Below are 21,394 nucleotides of genomic sequence, written 5' to 3'. Positions count from 1 at the left end.
ACCTGTGGATCTGAGTTCAAGTTCAGACTCCTCTATATATCAGCTCTTTCACCTTGAGTGGGTTACATAATCTCTGTGTCTCAGAAAATGCAAATTGGGTCGAGTAATGGTATCTCCGGGTCTTTCTACCCTAAGAGTCCAGGACTCTCTGGGTGACTGCCCCCAACACTCTATGCCTTGCTGAAAATTGATGGCATAGAGGTGGGAATCCATTTATCCTACATGTGGCACATATTTGGCACATGACAGACAATTGAAAAACACCATTGCTAATATTTTCTCAGTCAGGGGAATAATAGTGGCTGGCATTTACTGAACAGTTACTATGAATAACCCCATGGTCTGTATTATTTATTGCTGCAGAATAGATTTCCCCAAACTTAGCAGCTTAAAACAATAATCAACACTGATTATCTCAAATAGTTTTCCTGCGGGTCAGGAATTCAAAAGCAGCTAAGCTGGGTGGTTCTGGCCCAGTGCCTCTAAGGAGGTGGTAGTGGGGATGTTGGCTGGGGCTGCAGTGCAGTTTATCTTAAGATTTGACTGGAGGGAAGCCTGGGTGGCTCAGTGGTTGAGCATGTGCCTTCAGTTCAGGGCATGGTACTGGAATTCTGGGGTCAAGTCTCGCATCAGGCTCCCCTCGAGGAGCCTACTTCTCCCTCTGCCTATGTCTCTGCCTCTCTCTGTGTGTATCATGAATAAATAAATAAAATCTTAAAAAAAAAAAAAGGACTTGACTGGAGATGGAAGATCCACTTTCAAGATGGGTCACTCACATGATTGGCAAGTTGGTGGGAAGCCTCAGTTCTTTAGTATGGGCACCTCTCCACACAGTTGCTTGAGCATCCTCAGAGCATGGTGCCCAACTTACCCCAGACAGAGTGCTCCGAAAGAGCAAACAGTCTTTCATGACCTAGCCTCAGACATCACACACCATCATTTCCATTGTATTCTATGGGTGACGCAGACCAACCATGATACAGTGTGGGAGGGGACCACACAAGGACACGAAGACCAGGCAGCAATATTTATTGAGAGCCATTCTGGAGGGTGGCTACTGCGGTCTGCTCTAAGTGTTTTAGAGCTATTAATTAATTTATTTTTTTTAATTTTTATTTATTTATGATAGTCACACAGAGAGAGAGAGAGAGGCAGAGACACAGGCAGAGGGAAGAGCAGGCTCCATGCACCGGGAGCCCGACGTGGGATTCGATCCCGGGTCTCCAGGATCGCGCCCTGGGCCAAAGGCAGGCGCTAAACCACTGCGCCACCCAGGGATCCCTAATTTATTTATTAATTCATGAAGTTGATACTGTTATCATTCCCATTTGACAGATAAAGAATTTGAGTTACAGAGAGATTTCAGTAACTTGCCTAAGGTTATGCTTCTAGGAAATGGCTTGGAGCATTACTATGGACTCTCCAAAATTCATATACCAAAGTGCTAACCACCGCCCCCCCCCCCACACACACACACATTGTGATGATATTTGGAAATGGGGCCTTTGGAAGGTAAGGACCAGGGCCCTTAGAGATGCTAGAGAGCCTGCTCCTTATCTCTCTCCTCACGCACACGCCCCTGAGGAAAGGCCATGTGAGCACGCAGCAAGCTGGCAGCCATCTACAAGCCAAGAGAAGAGGCCTCAGAATGGAGCCCACTTTGCCAGCACCTCCATCCAGGACTGCCAGCCTCCAGAACCGTGAGAAATAAATTGGTCCCCCCGGCTGTGGTATTTTGTTATGGCAGCCCGAGCAGACTAAGGCAGGATCTGAACTCAGAGATGTGGGGTGCTTCGCCCTTGCTCTCAAATTTTCCTCCCGGGGATCCCTGGGTGGCTCAGTGGTTTAGCGCCTGTCTTTGGCCCAGGGTGGGATCCTGGGGTCCTGGGATCGAGTCCCACGTCGGGCTTCCTGCATGGAGCCTGCTTCTCCCTCTGCCTATGTTTCTGCCTCTCTCTCTCTCTCTCTCTCTCTCTCTCCATGTCTATCATGAATAAATAAATAAAATCTTAAAAAAAAAAAAAGTTTCCTCCCTCTGCTGCCCAGGTAACACTGGCCCTGACTCACCTGCTCCCTGCCTGGCTCCCGGGTGTGCGGAGAGATTCTCCCCTGAACAGTGGGCTCCAGATGGCACTGAGAAGACTTGCAAAGGGGACCAGAGGAAGCCTTGCAACGAAGGCAAGGTCTGGGGCCCAGGGCTGGCCTGGATGTTCCGGGGCTCTTGAACCCCAGAGACAGTCCTGGGGCCGGCTGCCCACCCGACCTGGCCCACTAACTCCCCCGCCACCAGCTTGAACCTGGGGTTTGCCACACACACCGTCAGGGCGATCCAGATCATAAACAGTAAGCAGGAGGAAAACAAACTATATTTAAACCGGCAGTTGCTCCATAAACAAAGCTAAAAGACAAGTGACGGGTTGGGAACAGTAGAAACACACGGAAACAAGAAGTGTCAATACCCATACCACATTAAAGTTTTAGAACAAGCAAAGGATACAAAAAGGCAATTCACAAAAGAAGAAATGCCAATGCCCCCACCCCCCAAAGCAAAAAAACAAACAAGAAGCTTATCCACACTAATTTTTAAAATCTTATTAAAACCACAACAAAATCTGTTTTTTTTCCTCTATCAGATTGGCAAAACTATTAAAGATTAGTAACATACAAGTTTGGTAGACACGGAGGTCAATGGGCACTGCCACGACTCTTGACCTTGGGGGCGGGCATACAGTTTTACAAAATAAAAATGTAAAATATGTATACATGTGACTCAGCAGTTATATTCTGAGGCATCTACCTTATCCAAAAACTAGAAAGATAGCAACCAAAAGATATATTTAGCTGTAGCTAGAGACAGAGAAATAGAGATACAGAGATCAGAGATACAGAGCCATTTAAATACAAAGATGTTTTCTGCAATCTTACTCATAGTAGCAAAACTTTGGAAACAACCCAGTGTCCGTCAATGGAACAAATAAATAAATTATTATGTGGTTTTATAATGTTTACTGTACAGCAGCGACAGTGAACAAATATTGTCATTGGCAATGACATAGATGAATCTCAAAGATTGAGATGAGCAAAACAGCACATACAGCATGATTCTGTCTTTAGAAAGTTTCAAAAAGCCCAAACTAATCTAAGCAGTTAGAAATCAAGATAGTGCTGCCCTCAGTTGAGGGGAGGAGGGGCTGGATGGGGGCATAAGTCAGGCTCTGGGCATGCTCGTCAAGATCTCATTCTGGATCTGCGTGTGGGTTATTCAGGGACACTCCCTTTGTGAGGGTGCTTTGAACTGTACCCTTGCGGACCATGCCCTTTTCTGAATGCATATTATACTCAAAGGGAAAGTTTACTTAAGGATAAAACAAAGCAGGGGCACCTGGGTGGTTCAGGTCATGATCTTAGAGTCGTGGGATCGAGCCCAGTGTTGGGCTTAAGATTCTCTCTCTCCCTCTGCCCCCAACCCTGCATCCCCCCAAAAGAAAACAAACAACAAAAAAAAACAAAGCATATCTATGTATACATATATAAGTATTCCTCCAATTTAAAAAATGACATCGAGTTGTCTGTTATTGAATGCCCATATGAAAAGACGTCAGCAATATATTGTTAGCTGCAAGCAGAAAAACAGATGCCATTTATATGTACTCTGATTCTTTTCTGTTAAAATCATATATATGTTTATGTAAATAAACTTATAGATGAGAAGTGTTGTATAGGCACAGAAAATGGCTGGAAAGAAATCCCTTGTTAAAAAGTCACTGTTTTGGGTGCTTGGGTGGCCCAGTGGTTGAGCACTCGCCTTTGGCTCAGGGTGTGATCCCGGGGTCACAGGATGGGGTCCCACATCAGGCTCCCTGCTCCAAAGGGAGCCTGCTTCTCCCTCTAACTATGTCTCTGCCTCTCTCTGTGTCTCTCATGAAATAAATAAATAAAATCTTTAAAAAATAAAAAGTCACTATTCCTCTGGATTAGGTCTCAAAGAGCTGGGGCTTCGTACCAAGGCCCTCTGAGGAAGCCCAGTAGGAAATCTGAGCTGCAGCTGACTGAGCTGGGCCTTCACCTCTATCAGAGCTGGGCCCTAGCCAGAAGGCCAGAGGGGACTTAGGAGTAAGGTTTCTGGAAGCACTGTGAGAGGTGGGCAGCCTGGGACCCCTGGAAGTCATGTCAAGGCCTGGGAGAGTACATTTAAAGAGCCCCTGCTGGGGAGGGGGAGGACAGGAGAAGCAGCCCTGCCCAATAGGCCTTAGTGGTGAGGGGGGAGGGGAAGAAAGGGGGGACACCCATTCAATCATCTCGACCCTATGAAGTATGTATGATTATCTCCATTTCTAGATTAGGGTGCCAAGGTAAGTACCTTTCCGAAGGTCACACAGGTAGTAAATAGAATAGCCAGGCCTTGAACCCAGGTCTGTCTGAACCTTGAGTTAGAGGCTGTGCACTAGGCTGGGGACAGGAGGGGCGCAAGACAGCAGAGATGAGCTGCCTTCAGCAAAGACTCAGAAACCCAGTCCACATGTCTTTGCAGGGGTCACCTATTAGGAACGGCAACAGTAGGTTCTTGCCCAGTGCCTGCAGCCATGCCACCCATCTGGGGTCAGGGCTCAACCTCTAAATCTGGCCCCAGGGGCTGCTCTGTTAACTCAGCACTGATGCCTCCAGCTCTGGCTGCCAGCAGGCTAGAGGCTGGCATCATCCAAAATAGATCCCAGATGTGAGAGCAGGGTCAGTTCCTTGTGCCTCTGCATGCAGCCACCCCCTCACCTCCTAAATCCCCTCCTACCCCCTCATTCCTCTGTCCCTATTCTTGGGAAGAAACAAGGTTGGCACAGTAGAGCAGTGGTGACTGGAACAGGCTGGGTCCTGGATTCAAGTCTCTGAAGTTTGAGCCAAAGTGACCTGCCTAATTGTCCTAAGTAACTTAGAACAAGCTAATTTACTGATCGTTAAGGGTAGGGGATGGGAGACTGCACCTAGTGGCAGGGAGCCTACCACGTATCAGTTTTATTTAGTCCTTACAGCTGTGAGAGGTAGGTATTAATATCTCCATTTTACAGATGAAAAAAACTGAGGCTTGGAGGGAAAGCAATTCGCTCAAGGTCACCCACAGCTTTGACTCTGGAACCAACGAGACCTAGATTTTGAGCCTTAACCCACTACTTGGTGGTCTTGGGCAAGTTACTTGACCTCTCTGAGCTTCAGTTGCCTCATTTATAAAGATGATATTAAAGTAATATCCAACTTACGCAATTATTGTGAGGCTTTTCAAAAGTAATGTTAAAACTCTTAGCATGGTATCTGGTACAGAGAATGTCCTCAGTCAACATTATTATAATTGATTCAATTATCTGACCAGTGCGAGGTTTCACTCCCCAAGAGTGGCCGGGCTAAGGTAAATTTTAACCTTCCCAGGTCAATCCGAGAGGTCTTCCTTTTTTTTCAAGATTTTATTTATTTATTCCTGAGGGACACACAGAGAGAGAGGCAGAGACAAAGGCAGAGGGAGAAGCAGGCTCCATGCAGGGAGCCCGATGTGGGACTCGATCCCAGTTCTCCAGGATCAGGCCCTGGGCTGAAGGCGGTGCTAAACCTCTGAGCCACTCAGGCTGCCCTCGAGAGGTCTTCCTGAGAGAGAGCATTTCTGTCCCATTTTACCCTGAGACTGTAAGTTCTCTGGGTGTAGGTGCGGTTGTGGTGGGGCTGGATGTGGGGGTATTTGAGAGAAGGAAGAGGAGCTGAGGTAGAGAGAATTGCTTCAATCTGGCGTGTGGGGGTCAGGTCAGGTCTAAACATGGGCAGGCCACCAGACCTCGTTCTCAGAGGATGTCCCAACAGCCTGCTTGGGCACCTTGGATGATAAACAGGTTTTCACCCTCTGAGCCCCAAGTGAACCTGATAAATCCTGGCAGGGCTGAGGGGAAGAGTGGAGGTCCATCTATAAATACTCCATGACTCAGGCTCAATGTCCTGTTGAAAGAGTTGCTGTGTTTATGGCTCTGTTGCTCTGGGGAGGTGTTCCAGCACAAGGAGGAAGGTCTAGGCCACCCCGAGGTCTTAGACCACCCATTTTGCTCTGGTGGGGCAAGTATAGGTCTGAGGCTTAGTGTCCAGTCCACTACAGGATCTGGGAAATCTCTCACCTCTGGGCCTTCTTTTTTTTTTTTTTCTAAATATTTATTTGCTTATTTGAGTGAGAGAGAGAGAGAGATCGAGAGAGAGTGCAATCCAGGGGAGGGGCAGAGGGAGAGGGAGAAAGAGAATCTCAAGCAGACTCCCGCGGAGTATAGAGCCCAACCAGGCAGGGCTTGATTCCACGACCCGGAGATCATGACCCAGGTTGAAACCAAGAGTCAGATGCCCAACCAACTGAGCCACGCAGGCACCCCCACCTCTGGGCCTTCTGTCACCTAGGAAAAGAAACATGTTGGCTCCCTCTACTTTAGCCAGATGGGCTATGAGGTAGGATTGTCTAGTGTTGGGCACACATGTTTTTTTTTTAATTATTTATTTTTTAAATTTAAATTCAGTTAATTAACATATAATGTATTATTAGTTTTAGAGGTAGAGGTCATGGCCCCATCAGTCTTATATAACACCCAGTGCCCATCACATCACATGCCCTCCTTAATGTCCATCACCCAGTTACCCTGTCACTCTCCCCTCCAGCAACCCTGTTTGTTTCCTATTATTAAGAGTCTCTTATGGTTTGTTTCCCTCCTTGATTTTATCTTGTTTTATTTTTCCCTCTCTTTCCCTGTGATTGACCCTCTGTTTGTTTCTTAAATTCTACATTTGAGATCATATGATCATTATCTTTCTCTGACTAACTTATTTCGCTTAGCATAATACCCTCTAGTGGGATCCCTGGGTGGCACAGCGGTTTGGCGCCTGCCTTTGGCCCAGGGTGCGATCCTGGAGACCCAGGATCGAATCCCACATCGGGTTCCCGGTGCATGGAGCCTGCTTCTCCCTCTGCCTGTGTCTCTGCCCCTCTCTCTCTCTCTCTGTGTGACTATCATAAATAAATAAAAATTTATTAAAAAAAAATACCCTCTAGTTCCATCCACGTCATGGCAAATGGCAAGATTTCATTTTTTAAAAAATATTTTATTTATTTATTCATGAGAGACAGACAGAGAGAGGGAGGCAGAGACACAGGCAGAGGGAGAAGCAGGCTCCATGCAGGGAGCCTGACGTGGGACTCGATCCCAGGTCTCCGGGATCAGGCCCTGGGCTGAAGGTGGCACTAAACCGCTGAGCCACCCAGGCTGCCCCAAGATTTCATTTCTGATGGCTGAATAGTATTCCATTGTATGTACATACCACATCTTCTTTATCCATTCATCTGTCGATGGACATCTGGGCTCTTTCCATAGTTTGGGTATCATGGACATTGCTGCTACAAATATTGGGCTGCATGTTCCCCTTAGGACCACTACATTTGTATCCTTGCAATAAATACCTAGTAATACAATTGGTGAGTCATAGGGTAGCTTTATTTTCAACTTTTTATGGACGCTCCATACTGTTTTCCAGAATGGCTGCACCAGCTGGCATTCCCACCAACAGGGACACACAGGTGTTTATGGTGCCAGAAAAACATGGGCTCAAGTCCCAAAATCATTCCTGAACTAGCTATGTGACCTTAAACCAGTCACTTTACTTTTCTAAATCTCAATTTCCTGAACTATAAAATGGGGATAATAATGGAAATTCCTTCCTAAGTTTGTCATGAGGATGAGAAAAAGAGGGTCTATAAGGCATTTAATATGGTAACCAGCATGTCGTAAACCCTCAGTTAATTGGTAGGTATTATACTGGGGCACCTGGGTGGTGCAGTCAGTTGAGTGTCTGACTCTTGGTTTTGGCTCAGGTTGTAATGTCAGAATCAAGGGACCAGGCCCTGTGTTGGGCTCTGTGCTCAGCATGGAGTCTGCTTGGGATTCTTTCCCTTCTCTCTCTATCCCTCTGCCCCTCCACTTGTGCTCTCTCTCTCTCTCTCTGAAATAAGTAGATAAATTAAAAAAAAAAAAGATATTTTACTTCCAAATTAAGCTATCTGTTTAAAATACTTGGAAAGGGGGATATTTGGGGATTTGGTTTCCCTACAGAGATACTTAGGTTACCATCTCTCCATTTCCCAAATATGAAGAGCCAAGGTATGCAGAAAATAAGATGGCTCCCAAGACTGGTAGGGAAAGTGCAAGCACTGTATTTATCAAATACCTGCTGTGTGCCAGGTGCTATCACTCACATCACTCTCTCCTTTGACTCCCCAGCCATCATATATAACTCCCTGTAAACCGAGGCCCAGTGAAATACACAGAATGGCAGAGCCGAGGTTTCAACCCATATTTGTGTGCTTCCAACGCACTTGTCATGTGTGGCCCACTACACGAGAGTACCTGGCTGCTTCCCTGGTCTAGGAAGGTGGCCAAAGAAGGGACGGAAGTGAGAGAATGAGAAAGGAAGAATCAAGGAACTTGGCAACAGTCTGACTGAGTGGAGAGAACTAGAAGGACAAGTGAAGATGGGAAGCTGGTTGGGGAAGATGTGACTTTGAGGTGACTGTTTCGTGGGGTCAATCAGCAGACAGAAGTTGGAAGATCAGCCTGGGATGGAGAGAAGAGTTCTTTGTCCAAGACTGTCTGAAATGACTTCTGAACTTACAACTCCTCAAGACCCTCTCATGGCTAGCTTGGAATGTCCTCTCTATGGCACCGGCCTCAGGGCCTTTGCAGGTGGTGTGTGCCCTGCACACAGTCTCCCCCTTCCCAACTAAGATGTCACCTCTCCAAACAAAGAGGCCTTCCTTAATATTCTATTTAAATAGGTCCCTGTCCCATTATTCCTGGTCTCAGCACCTCCTCTTTCCTAATATTTCTCAAAATTTATCATTGTTTTACTCCATTTCCTTGTCAATTGTCTGTCCCCACCTCCTCCCAATAAAGCACCTGTTCCGTGAGTGCAGGGATTAGATGGGCTTGTTTATTGCTGCAGCCACAGCTCCCAGCATACAGGAGAAGCCTAGCAAATATTTATGGAATGAATGAATGCTCCAGCCCTACCTATTTCCTCATATCCTCCTTTATGATTCCTTGTTCTTTTAAGACTGGTTTCCCCATCACACTCTCCTCATTCTCCCTTCCTATGTGCCTCTACTTGGAATGCCCTTTCACCTCTGCCCATTCAAACCCTGATAAAGGTTTAGCTCCTACTGGACCTCCTCTGGGAAGTCCACTTACCCCTGGATCAAGTGTCCTTATACAGTGAACAACCTAAGCAACTGGGCACGATGGCCCTACTCCAAGCACCACTACTTAGATGTGACCTTGAGCAAGTCACTTCAACCCTCTGGGCATTTCCTACATTTAATTCTATCCATGGGGGACACCTGGGTGGTTCAGTGGTTGAGCGTCTGCCTTCGGCTCAGGTCGTGAACCCACGGTCATGGGATCGAGTCCTGCATCAGGCTCCCTGCATGGAGCCTACTTCTGTCTCTGCTTCTCTCTCTCTGTGTCTCTCATCAATAAATAAATAACATCTTTAAAAACAACAACAACAACAACAAAAATCTATCCATGGGATTTTATCTAAGGGAAATAATTCAAAAGCAGAGAGACGCCATAACTGCCCCAAAATACTCTCTGAAGCATTATTTAAAATAGAAGAAAAATTTTAAACAACAAAAATGTTAAAAGTTAACAATAAAAGTTACTGCCGACTGACAGACAATTCGACAGACAGTTTTGATAGACAAAATTATCAGAAAAAGTGAGTGGGGCATTAAGAGCTGTGGCGGTCAAGACCACAGGTGCCAGAGTCTCAGCCTCACCACTTGCTCTCTAGTGGCCTTGGGCCAATGACTCACTTCCTGGACCCTCAGTTTCTGCATCTGTAAGATGGGGAGGATAACAGCTCCTCCCTCATAGGCTTTTTGTTGTTGTTAAGCAAACATTTAATTGACTATAATCCAAATACAGAAAAGTGTACAAATAAATGTGCAATTCAGCAAATTTTCACAAAATAGGTATGGTTGTAACCAGGGCACTTTTGAGGATTACATGAGACAACACCTAAGAGTGCTCAGGGTGCAGGTGATGGATGGCTAATGTTACTCTCTCTGTGTTTCCTGTGTGTTGTGCTAAGCACTTTCCGTACATTCTTTTTATTTAGTCCTCACAGTGACTCTATGAGGTAGGCACTAATACTACTCTCAATACAAATATTGTAGAAAACCTAGATTCAGAGAAGTTAAATATACTGGTCAACATCACCAAGTTAGTAAATGACAGAGGTGAGACAAGAACCCAAAACCTTCCTCCCAAAACCCCTAGATGCACTAATTCATCTAGATGCACTAAGATCAACTAATAAGCCAACTAATAACCTAAAAAAATTGGACAATGACCCATTCAGAAAACTGGTCTTCCGAATTCTTGAGTCCATTAAACAAATATTTCTTGATCTACTATGTGCCAGGCACTGTTGTAGGCACTGGAGATACAGAGAAAGCAAGATTGAAAAGTTTCCTGTTCTCGGGGATCCCTGGGTGGCTCAGCGGTTTAACGCCTGCCTTCAGCCCAGGGCATGACCCTGGGGTCCTGGGATCGAGTCCCACATCAGGCTCCCTGCATGGAGCCTGCTTCTCCCTCTGCCTGTGTCCCTGCCTCTCTCTTTTTCATGAATAAATAAATAAATAAATAAAATATTAAAAAAAGAAAGAAAGAAAAGTTTCCTGTTCTCACAGAGCTTATATTCTCTGTTGGGAAAAGACAGACACAAAAATAAAGATAATTTCTGATGATAATAAATGCTATCAAGAAAAGAAAACAGGACAGTGGGATGGAGAGACTTGTAATCAGGGGGTGCTGCTTTCAATAAGATATTCAAGAAAGGCATCTTGAGGAGATGACCTGAATGATGGTACAGGAACCAGCCACATGGCAACCGGGTGGAGCCCATTCCAGACACAGCAGCAATAAGCTTGGCATGTTTATGGAAAAAATAGAATATTAAGCAGCCATTCTAAAATATCATTTTGAGGGGTGCCTAGATGCCTGGGTGGCTCGGTGAGTTAAGTGTCTGCCTTCAGCTCAGGTCATGACCTGAGGTCATGGGATGAAGTCCTGCATCGGGCTCCCTGTTCAGTGTGGAGTCTACTTCTCCCTCCTTCTGCCACTCCCCCTGCTTGTGCTCTCTCTCTTTCTCTCTGTCAGATAAATAAATAAAATCTTTTTAAAAAATAAATAAAATATCACTTTGAAAACTAAAACCTGGAAAAAGTAAAATAAAAAAGCAACCAAAAGGATCACTATGACAGTTCGTGTTTACACCTTGTCCCAAATTTGCTAGATAGATAGAATTATCAGAAAAGCCAAACAGTTGATTTATTGGGTGGCATGATTATGGGTGGCTTTTTAATTTTTTTCCTTTTTGAAAAATACCTGCTGTTGTCACATGACTGTTTATCTAATTTTTTTTTTAAGTCAAGAAAAAAGAAGCGGCATTCCAGGCATCTCAGACAGACCAAATGAGACAGTTTTCTGGCTACTGTGAAGGCTATGCACATGAGATGGATATATCATCCTAGTGAACATGCTGTGCAATTTCAAGCAAGTTACACTCTCTCCTTGGGCCACAATACTGAACATGCAGGATCCCACACTGCCTGGCACATCTGCCAAAAGTGGGGTCCCTCAGAGATGAAGGCACTAGCAAAACCAAGCCACATGCTATTCATGTAATACATATTTATAGCAACACTTTTTTTTTAGTCATAAGAAAAAATGAAATCATTAATAAAAAATTAATCAGGAGAATGAAAAAACAAGTCACAGATGGGAAGAAATAGTTGCAAAAGACATATTTGATGATGAACTGTGATCCTTGGGGCCCCAGGGTGGCTCAATTGGTTAAGCGTCTGCCTTTGGCTCAGGTCATGACCCGGGGTCCTGGGATCAAGCCCTGCATTGGGCTCCTTGCTCAGCAGGGAGCCTGCTTCTCATTCTCCATCTGCCTGCCTCTCCATCTGCTTGTGCTCTCTCTCTGTCAAATAAATAAATAAATAAATAAATAAATAAATAAATAAATAAATAAATAAATAAATAGAACTATGACCCAACATCTACAAAAAACTCTCAAAAGTTAATAAGAGGGGATGCCTGGGTGGCTCAGCAGTTGAGCGTCCTGGAGTCTTCGGATCAAGTCCCATATGGGGCTCCCTGCATGGAGCCTGCTTCTCCCTCTGACTATGTCTCTGCCTCTCTCTCTGTATGTCTCTCATGAATAAATAAATAAAATCTTTAACAAAAAAAAGTTAATAAGAAAATGAACAACTCAACTAAAACATGGACAAAAGCTCTAAAGAGCTCATCAAAGAAGATATACAAATGGTACATAAGCATGCAAAAAGATGCTCAACATCATATCCCATCAGGAACTTGCAAATTAAAACAAAAATGAAACACCACGACACACCCATCAGAATGACCCAGATTCAAAACACTGACAACACCAAGCGCTGGCAAGGATGTGGAACAGCAGGAACTTTCCTTTGTTCTGGTGGGAATGTAAAATGTCACAGCCACTTTGAAATACAGTTTGGCAATTTCTTACAAAACTAAACATACTCTTAGCATAAGATACAGCAATCACACTCTTTGGTATTTACTCAAACGAGTTGAAGACTTATGTCTACACAAAAGCCTGTATGTAAATGTTTGTAGTAGCTTCACTCATAATTGCCAAAACTTGGAAGCAACCAAGCAACCCTCAGTAAGTGAGTGGATAAATAAACTATGGTACAACCATACAGTGAATATTATTCAGCCCAAAAAGAGAGTGAGAGTGAGTAATCAAGCCACATAAAGACACGGAAAAAATTCAAAGGGATATTACTAAGTGAAAGAAGCCAATCTGCAAATGCTATATACTGTATGATTCCAGCCATATGACATTCTAAAAAGGCAGTATGGAGACAGTAAAAAGTTCAGTGGTTGTCTGGGGTTTAGGGAGAGGGAGAGATTCGTAGGTGAAGTACATGGAATTTTTAGGACAGTGAAAATATTCTACATGATACTATAATGGTAAGATACATGTTATATACATCTGTCAAAACTCATACACACCAAGAATGAACTCTAATATAAACTATGGACTTTGGGTAACAATGACATGTCAAAGTGGGTTCATTGATTGCAATAAATGTACCACACTGGTGCATCAGTGGGGGTGATGATGGGGGATGCAGGGAGTGGGGGAAACAGGGGAATATAGGGACTGTCTGTACCTTCTGCTCAATTTTGCTGCAAACATAAAACTGCTCTTTTAAAAAGGTCATTAATTTTTCAAATATTAGTATAAGAAACAGAGGGGCGCCTGGGTGGCTCAGTTGGTTAAGCATCTGCCTTCAGCTCAGGTCATGATCCTGGGGTCCTGGGATTGAGCCCCACATGGCACCTGCTCAACGAGGAGTCTGCTTCTCCCTTTCCCCCTCTCTCTGCTTGTGCTCTCTCTCTCTGTCAAATAAATAAATAAAATCTTGAAAAGAAAAAAAAGAAAAGAAAAGAAAGAAAAGAGGCCTTCATTGATATAATTGTTAGCTCAGGTGGGGAAACAGGAAATTCGTGAAAGATCTTTCTTCCTTAAGGTCTGCCACCACTCAGAAATGAACGAGAAGTCATATATAAGATGAAGGGACTGGCCTCCCAACATCCTCTCTTCACTGGACACTTACTGCCCACTAAGCCCTGTGTTTTACATAAATCATTCCATTTGTTCTTTCAACATCCAAGTGAGAATATTTCTACTACGTGAAAGGGTTGAAAGTTATTATTATTCCCAGGGAACAGCTGAGGATATAGATTTCCTGGGTCACCCAGCTCTGAGAGGGGAGATTGGGGGGTCCCCTGGCCCTGTCCACCTTCAACATTCCACAATTCCGTGAGTTGGGTTGTCTCTCCTGCGGGCCCGGTTGGGGGGCCCTGCTTGCTCAGACGTTAGATTCCTGGAAGGACAGAGCTGTGCCCTTAGGGGACTGAGAGGCTGACTGCCTGGAGCTCAGCTTCAGGCAGGAATTTCACACCTTCCCAGACCCTAGACCACAGGTGGAGGGTGTCTGGGGGACGGGCCAAGTCCGCCTGCGAGGTTGGGAAAGGTTGTTCCCACGGAGAGAGGGCTCCTTCCCCAGCCCTCAGCCACCTGTTCCCCAGATCCACCCTCCCCACCTCTGCACCTCCTCTTTGGAATGCTAAATCCAAGAGCCGGTGGGGCCGGCAGGGTATTAATAACTGGAGTCTGACATTTGTGCTGATTAGAAAGGCATTCCCTCCTGGCAGCCAAGACGTCTGAATGCCTCTCAGCCCATCTCTCTCAGCCTTCTATGACCCTGAAGAGGATAAGGGTGGCAGGGTAATAATAATAATAATAACAAGGGCCATTCTGGTTTGAGTGTCCTGGTGCTAAACGCATCACCCACGCTGTTGCATTCAATCCCTTCAGGTACTTTTAGTACTTCCAGTTACTATACAGAGAAGCTGAGGCTGGAGAGAGGTCAAGTAACTTGTCCCAGGCCACACAGCAGGGGAGCAGCTGGGCAGGAGCTCAAATCTATCTGCCAGCAGCAGCAAGCACTCCTATGGGTGGTGGAGCCAAAGACAGGTGTCCTGCTCAGGTGCCAGTAAGCCCTGTGGCCCAGTTCCCTTAACTTCCAGGAGCAGAGTTGACTGGTACAGGGGAGGGAGGGGATGAGCTTCCAGGAAGCCACTTTTCTGGTGGACGACAGGACCAGACTGGACCAGACCTCTTGGCCCAGGCCTCAAGACAGCCCCAAGAGACAGGGACAGGCTGGAAGAAGGGCCCTCTCCTGACTTCTGGCATGGGGAGTCAGGTGACACGAACAGCCACTCCTGCCCCGGGAAAACTCTGCTCCCCTTGCAGTAGCCCTTCACCCCTCTGCTCACCTCTTCTGGTTCTGGTTCTCTAGCTCTCACTCACCTCTTCACTCCTTTGAGGTGACTGTTTGGGAGAGACAGGCTCAATCACAGGGAGAGGTGAGCAAAAAGGCCTATTTGTCCAGTGGCTCAGAGTCACAAAGGTCTCTAATCTAGGCTTTTGACATTAGCTTTCCAGGGGCAGTGTGGATAGTGGTTGCTTCACCACTGGAGCCAGACTGCTGCTGGGCCCGCTCCCAGGTCTGCCACTTAGGGCTGTGTAGCCTTGGTAAGTTTCTTGAACTGCTCTGTGCCTCAGTTTCCCCATCTATAAAATAGGGATAAATACCTACTTCATAGGGTTGTTGTGAAAATTAACTAGTTAATAAATGTAAAGCATACATCTGAGCATAAAAGCCTGGCACAGATAAACACTCAATCAGTGTTAGCACTCCATCATTTGCTATTTCCAAATGAGGTTCCACACAGAATAACAGAATGGAGAGAAGACACTCATGAAGGAAACTTTAAAAAAATCATCTCTTCCATCCCGCCACTCAACACAATCACCAACACCATTTTGCTGCACTTGCTTCCAATTATCTTCCTGTCATTTTTACAACACTATAATTACAGTGTACTGGAAAGGGACTTGGGACTTGTTTTCCTTTTTCTTTCTCTCTTTTTTTAAGACTATTTTTGAGGGGCAGCCCGGTGGCTCAGCGGTTTAGTGCCGCCTTCAGTCCAGGCGCTGATCCTGGAGTCCTGGGATCAAGTCCCACATCAGGCTCCCTGCTTAGAGCCTGCTTCTCCCTCTGTGTCTCTGCCTCTCTCTCTCTCTCATAAATAAATAAAATATTTTAAAAATTAAAAATTAAAAAAAAAAGACTTTATTTTTGGGAGAGAGAAAGTGCACAAGTGGGGGGAGGGGCAGAAGGAGAGGGAGAAACAGACTCCCCCCACCCTGAGCACAGAGCCCAATGTGACTCCATCCCAGGACTCCGAGATCATCACCTGAGCTGAAGTCAGATGCTTAACCGCTTAATCAACGGAACCAGGTGCCCCAGGATGTGTTTTTCATTTAACATTTTATCCTAAACGTTTTCTATAATCATTCAGTAGGATTTTACTGAGGGTTTGCTCTATGCTGAGCAGTGTTCTGGGCTCTGGGCACAGAGCAACCAGCAGGAGAGGACAAATCCTTTCTCTCCAGGAGCTTACATTCTAGCAAGTGTTGCTACATTGCCTTCAGAACTCATTCTTTTTTATGGAGGTCTCATCGTGTACAATAGAGAACACAGATAGGAAGCGTGTTCAATGAATGAAATAGGAAGGTGTTCAATGAATTTTTACACATATATTCATCCACGTAACTGCCCCCAGATTAAGACCCAGAACATTTTCGTCACCCCAGAAGATGCCTTCACCTTCCCCATTAATAACCGCCCCCCCCACTTCCACGTAGATTAGTTTCACCTGTTTAAGAAGAGGATCCACTCTTTCGAGAATGCCTGCTTTCTAAAGGCTGCTGAATATTCCATCCTATCAATATATTGTTGGACACATATTTTGCTGTTAGTTTCTCACTGTTATCAACAGTGCTACAAGGAAGGGACATTTTTAATTATCTCCTTAGCCTAGACTCTCAGAAATGGGATCGATTTTTGAAACGGTGCTTAGTAAATATTGACAGAATGCTTCCCTAGAAGGTTATAGAGCTCCACCAGCAGTGGGAAGAGCAAGGCACACAGCACAACCAGAGTCCAGCTCAGTCACCCGCCTTCTGGACTAGAATTACCTAGAATTTTAGCTAGAATGCTCAGCATATGATACAGAAGGGTGTCTTCACAACAAGCTTAACTGGCACAAGAAGGACTCACAAGACAGGATCTCCCTTGGTCCTGAGTTTAGGGCTGGGCTATACAAGTCAGAACCCTGACTTCTCCCAGCACACTACAAAGAGATTCAGGGGATTCATCATTTTTCTTTTCTTTTTTTAGGGGCTTGAACTCACGACCCTGAAATCAGGACCCGAGCTGTGATCAAGAGTTGGACCCTTAACCAACCACGCAGGCGGCCCGAGGAGTCATCTTTCATTGGTGGATGAACAATAACCAAGCAGCAGAGCCGGATTCAATCATTAAAGCAGCTTTCAATCTAGGAATTTACAAGGGTACGCGGAACAGTGAAAGAAACCAGAATGTGCGTACTGGAAGACTAGCGTGCCCTCCCTCTGTTAGAAGGCCACAGGGAAAGCCAAATCACGAGGAAGGTTCTTGGCGGCTCAGTCTTGTGCCCCAGAAGGCAGAGCTGGTGAGAAGGAAACACTGAGCTGTAAAGACAGGACACCTCAACTGCAGCTCAGTGGATTCCCTCAGATCTGGGTCCTTAAGAAAAACTGAGGTCAGCCCAGCATTCCTCAGTGGTTCTTCCTTCCCACGGCACACTTCCAAAGCCCAGATCCTGTGCAAATTCCTACCCGCCCTTAAATCTACTTCTCCCCTCTTTCCTGGTCATAGCCTAGGCCACTCCACCACCATCACCTCTGGCCTAGATCTTTGTTTGTTTGTTTTAAGATTTTATTTATTTATTCATGAGAGACACAGAGAGAGAGAGAGAGAGGCAGAGACACAGGCAGAGGGAGAAGCAGGCTCCATGCAGGGAGCCCGACGTGGGACTCGATCCCAGGTCTCCAGGATCACGCCCCAGGCTGAAGGCGGCACTAAACCAGTGAACCACCAGGGCTGCCCTGGCTTAGATCTTTCTAGCTCTTGCCACCCTGGCACCTGGCAGCTAAGTAATCTTTTATTTATTTTTAAATTTTTTAAGTAGGCTCCACACCTGACGTGGGGCTTGAACTTAAAATCCTGAGATCAAGAGTGGCATGCTCCCCTGATCGAGCCAGCCAGGTACCCCTCTAAGTGATCTTTTAAACTAGAAATCTGATCTCATTTAAAAATCTCTATTTAGGGACGCCTGTGTGGCTCAGTGGTTGAGTGTCTGCCTTCGGCTCCGGGCTTGATCCTGGGGTCCTGAAATCGAGTCCCACGTCCGGCTCCTTGCATGGAGTCTGCTTCTCCCTCTGCCTGTGTCTCTGCCTCTCTCTCTCTCTCTCTCTGTGTGTGTCTCATGAATAAATAAATAAAATCTTTTTAAAAAATCTCTATTTAAACCCCTCTGGTGAAGGAAAGATGAATGGATAAACAAAATGTGGTGTATACATACAATGGAAGGTCATTCAGCCTTAAAATGAAGAAACGCTGACGCATGCTATGTGAATTGCAGGCATTATGCTAAGTGAAAGAAGCCGGATACAAAAGGACAAATAAATATACAGTGCTTCTATGGGGCACCTGGAATAGTCGAGTTCTTAGAGACAAAGCAGACTGGTGGTTGCCGAAGGCTGAGGGAAAGAGGGAATGGGTAGTTGGTGTTTCATGGGGACAGAATCTCAGTTTGGGGAGATGAAAAAGTTCTAGCAATGGATGGTGGTGATGGTTGCACCACAATGTGAATGTACTTATGCCACCAAACCATACTCTTAAAAATGGTCAACTTTATATTATATATATTTCATCACAATTAAAAAACAACTTCAATGACCCATTCCTTCTATCTCAAAATCCATAACAAGGTCTACAAGGTCCTGCAGGATCTGGCCCGGGCCTTGTGTTGGCCTTTGTGTGTGTGTGTGTGTGTGTGTGTGTGTGTGTGTGTGTGTGTGTGTTGGCCTTTTAAGGCTGATCATCATACCCCTACCCTCTTCAACTGGAGTCAGACCCTACTGAGAAATAGGATCGGGAATCAGACAGGTGGTCTGCTGAGGATCCGAGCTTTATTACTAAGATGTTGGGCCAGAGACAGGCTCTTGCTCACTTGCCTAATTGCTTCTCATCATTTGTTAGCAGAAATGGCACATGTTCAGAGGCCTGTGGGTGGATCAGTCAGTTAAGCGTCTGTCTTCAGCTCAGGTGGTGATCCTAGGGTCCTGGCATTGAGTCCCCCATGGGATCCTGGCTCAGCAGGGAGTCAGCTTTGCCCTCTCCCTCTGCCCCTCGCCCCACTCGAGAGCGCACACTCTCTCTCAAATAAATAAATAAAATCTTAAAAAAAAAAAAAGTCCCATGTTCAGAGAGGCCTTCAATGACCCAAACCACCATCCTACCTCTGCTACCTGCCTACTAACAAGTCTTGGACCTCTAGAGTTTCCACAACTGCATTTCTGTGTCTCATTGCTTGATCATTTGTGGAAGTAATTAGGAAGGTAAGCTCCATGAAAGCAGCTTGTTTTGGATATGTTTTGTCAGCACATGGCACAGTGCCTCAACAGTCCTGTATGCTGTTGGAAGGAAAATGTGGGTAAGGCTTTGGGGTGGGAGGTCATGGATAAGCCCAAGTAACATCTGATGCTACACTGAGTAGCAGGCCTTTTTTGTTTTGTTATATGCACTCTGCAGGTTTGTAAGGATGAGGTTGCTCAGGACCATTGGGAAGCTAAGTATGGTTACCTGGGGCCTCCTCCTCTACCTTTTCCCCCAAACAGCATTCAGCCTCTGCTCTTTTTTTTTTTTTTAAGATTTTATTTATTTATTTGAGAGAGACACAGAGACAGAACATGAGCAAGGGGAAGGGGGCAGAGGGAGTGGGAGAAGCAGATTGTTTGAGGAATGGAGCAACTGACTTTCTCATTCCTACAGGTGTATACTCCTGGGGCTCAATCCCCAGGTGCTGCCTACCACCTGAGCCCATCTGAGAGGCCAGTATTTTTTTTTTAAGATTTTATTTATTTATTCATTCATGAAAGACACAGAGGGAGAGGCAGAGACACAGGCAGAGGGAGAAGTAGGCTCCCTGCAGGGAGCCCGATGTGGGACTCGATCCCGGGTCTCCAGGATCACGCCTTGGGCCAAAGGCAGGTGCTAAACTGCTGAGCCACCCAGGGATCCCCTGAGAGGCCAGTATTAAGACGTAGTCAGCAAAGTGGAAGGCAGAATAGAGGAAGCTGAGTCTTTAGGCAATATGTGAGCTGTGGGGTCAAACCTTTCCTGAAACCCGTACTCCCATCTCAATTCTTTTTAGACACACATGCCAAAAATTCCCTCTAAGTCAGTTTGAGTTGGGCTTCTGCCCTTGTATCACACAATGTCCAAAAGGGTCAAAGGCAGCCAAAGCTCCAACATCTTAGTAGCTGCTGAGGAGCTTTGTGAATTCTCAGTCTGAGATGCTTTTGGGACCTTGTCTTGCAGCTCTCAACTCAACCATCATGGCTATCAGATGGGGACACCCCTTAGCAGCAGCTCTTGGCACCCCTAGGGCAGAGGATATGGAGTTTGGTCTTTTTTTTTTTTTTAAGATTTTATTTATTTATTCACGAGAGACACAGAGAGAAAGAGAGAGAGGCAGAGACACAGGCAGAGGGAGAAGCAGGCTCCATGCAGGGAGCCCAACGTGGGACTCAATCCCAGGACTCCAGGATCATGCCCTGGGCCAAAGGCAGGTGCCAAATTGCTGAACCACCCAGGCATCCCTGGAGCTTGGTCTTAATTACCAGCAGCTCCAGCTATTCTCAGTTCTCATGGAGGAGACAACCAAGACCCATCCAAAAACACAACAGCTAAAGCTGTGGCTGGCACATGACCTTCCTGGGCCCCTAAATCACTTGTTTGGGGGCTGGATCAGAAATAAGCATTTCAAGCTTCTTGATACAAGCATAGTGGAAGTGTAGGACTGAAATCAGAATGAAAGAGCTAGAAGGATCTGTAGAGATGAGCTGGTCAGACCCCTCATTATGCATATGAAGAAACTGAGGCACGGGACAGGGAGACTTGTTCAAGGTCACACAGCATGTCAGTGCCAGAGCTGGCGTTCTCCTTAAAGGAGTTTCTCCATCAGCCTCCTCCTGCAGAGTTGGGGCTGGGAGGAGAGGGGAGAGAGCATGGATGGGGATTCTTCTTGCTATAGCAAGATAGGAACTGCTCCCCCAGTCACTGGTACACCTACTTACTCGTCCTTTAAAAAAAAAAAAAAAAAAAAAAAAAGATTTTATTTATTTATTCATAAGAGACACGGGCAGAGACAGAAGCAGGCTCCTAGCAAGGAGCCCAATGCAGGACTTGATCCCAGGACCCTAGGATCATGACTTGAGCCAAAGGCAGACACTCAATCACTGAGCCACCCAGGTGCCCCTACTTGTATTTAATAATTTGGCAGCATGGGGCAGCCCGGGTGGCACAGTGGTTTAGCGCCACCTTCCGCCCAGGGTGTGATCCTGGAGGCCCAGGATTGAGTCCCACGTCAGGCTCCCTGCATGGACCCTGCTTCTCTCTCTCTCTCTCTCTCAATATCTCTCTGTTTCTCAAGAATAAATAAATAAAATCTTAAAAAAATAATTTGGCAGCATATCAATAATACCTTGTGGCTGACCCAGGGTAAGAGGATTTCAGAGGGTACTAGGTCTC

At 45.8% G+C, this 21,394-nt stretch overlaps 1 protein-coding gene across 1 annotated transcript in view; it reads right to left on the bottom strand.

Moving 5' to 3' along the window:
- The window catches only part of TRIM63 (tripartite motif containing 63), a 56,573-nt gene that overhangs the window by 27,399 nt on the left and 7,780 nt on the right, over positions 1-21,394 (bottom strand). The gene's annotated exons all lie outside the window — the stretch shown is intronic.

The sequence above is a fragment of the Canis lupus genome, chromosome 2, assembly GCF_011100685.1.
Source record: "Canis lupus familiaris isolate Mischka breed German Shepherd chromosome 2, alternate assembly UU_Cfam_GSD_1.0, whole genome shotgun sequence".
In the NCBI taxonomy this organism is placed as follows: domain Eukaryota; kingdom Metazoa; phylum Chordata; class Mammalia; order Carnivora; family Canidae; genus Canis; species Canis lupus.
This window is presented reverse-complemented; position numbering and strand designations above follow the sequence as displayed.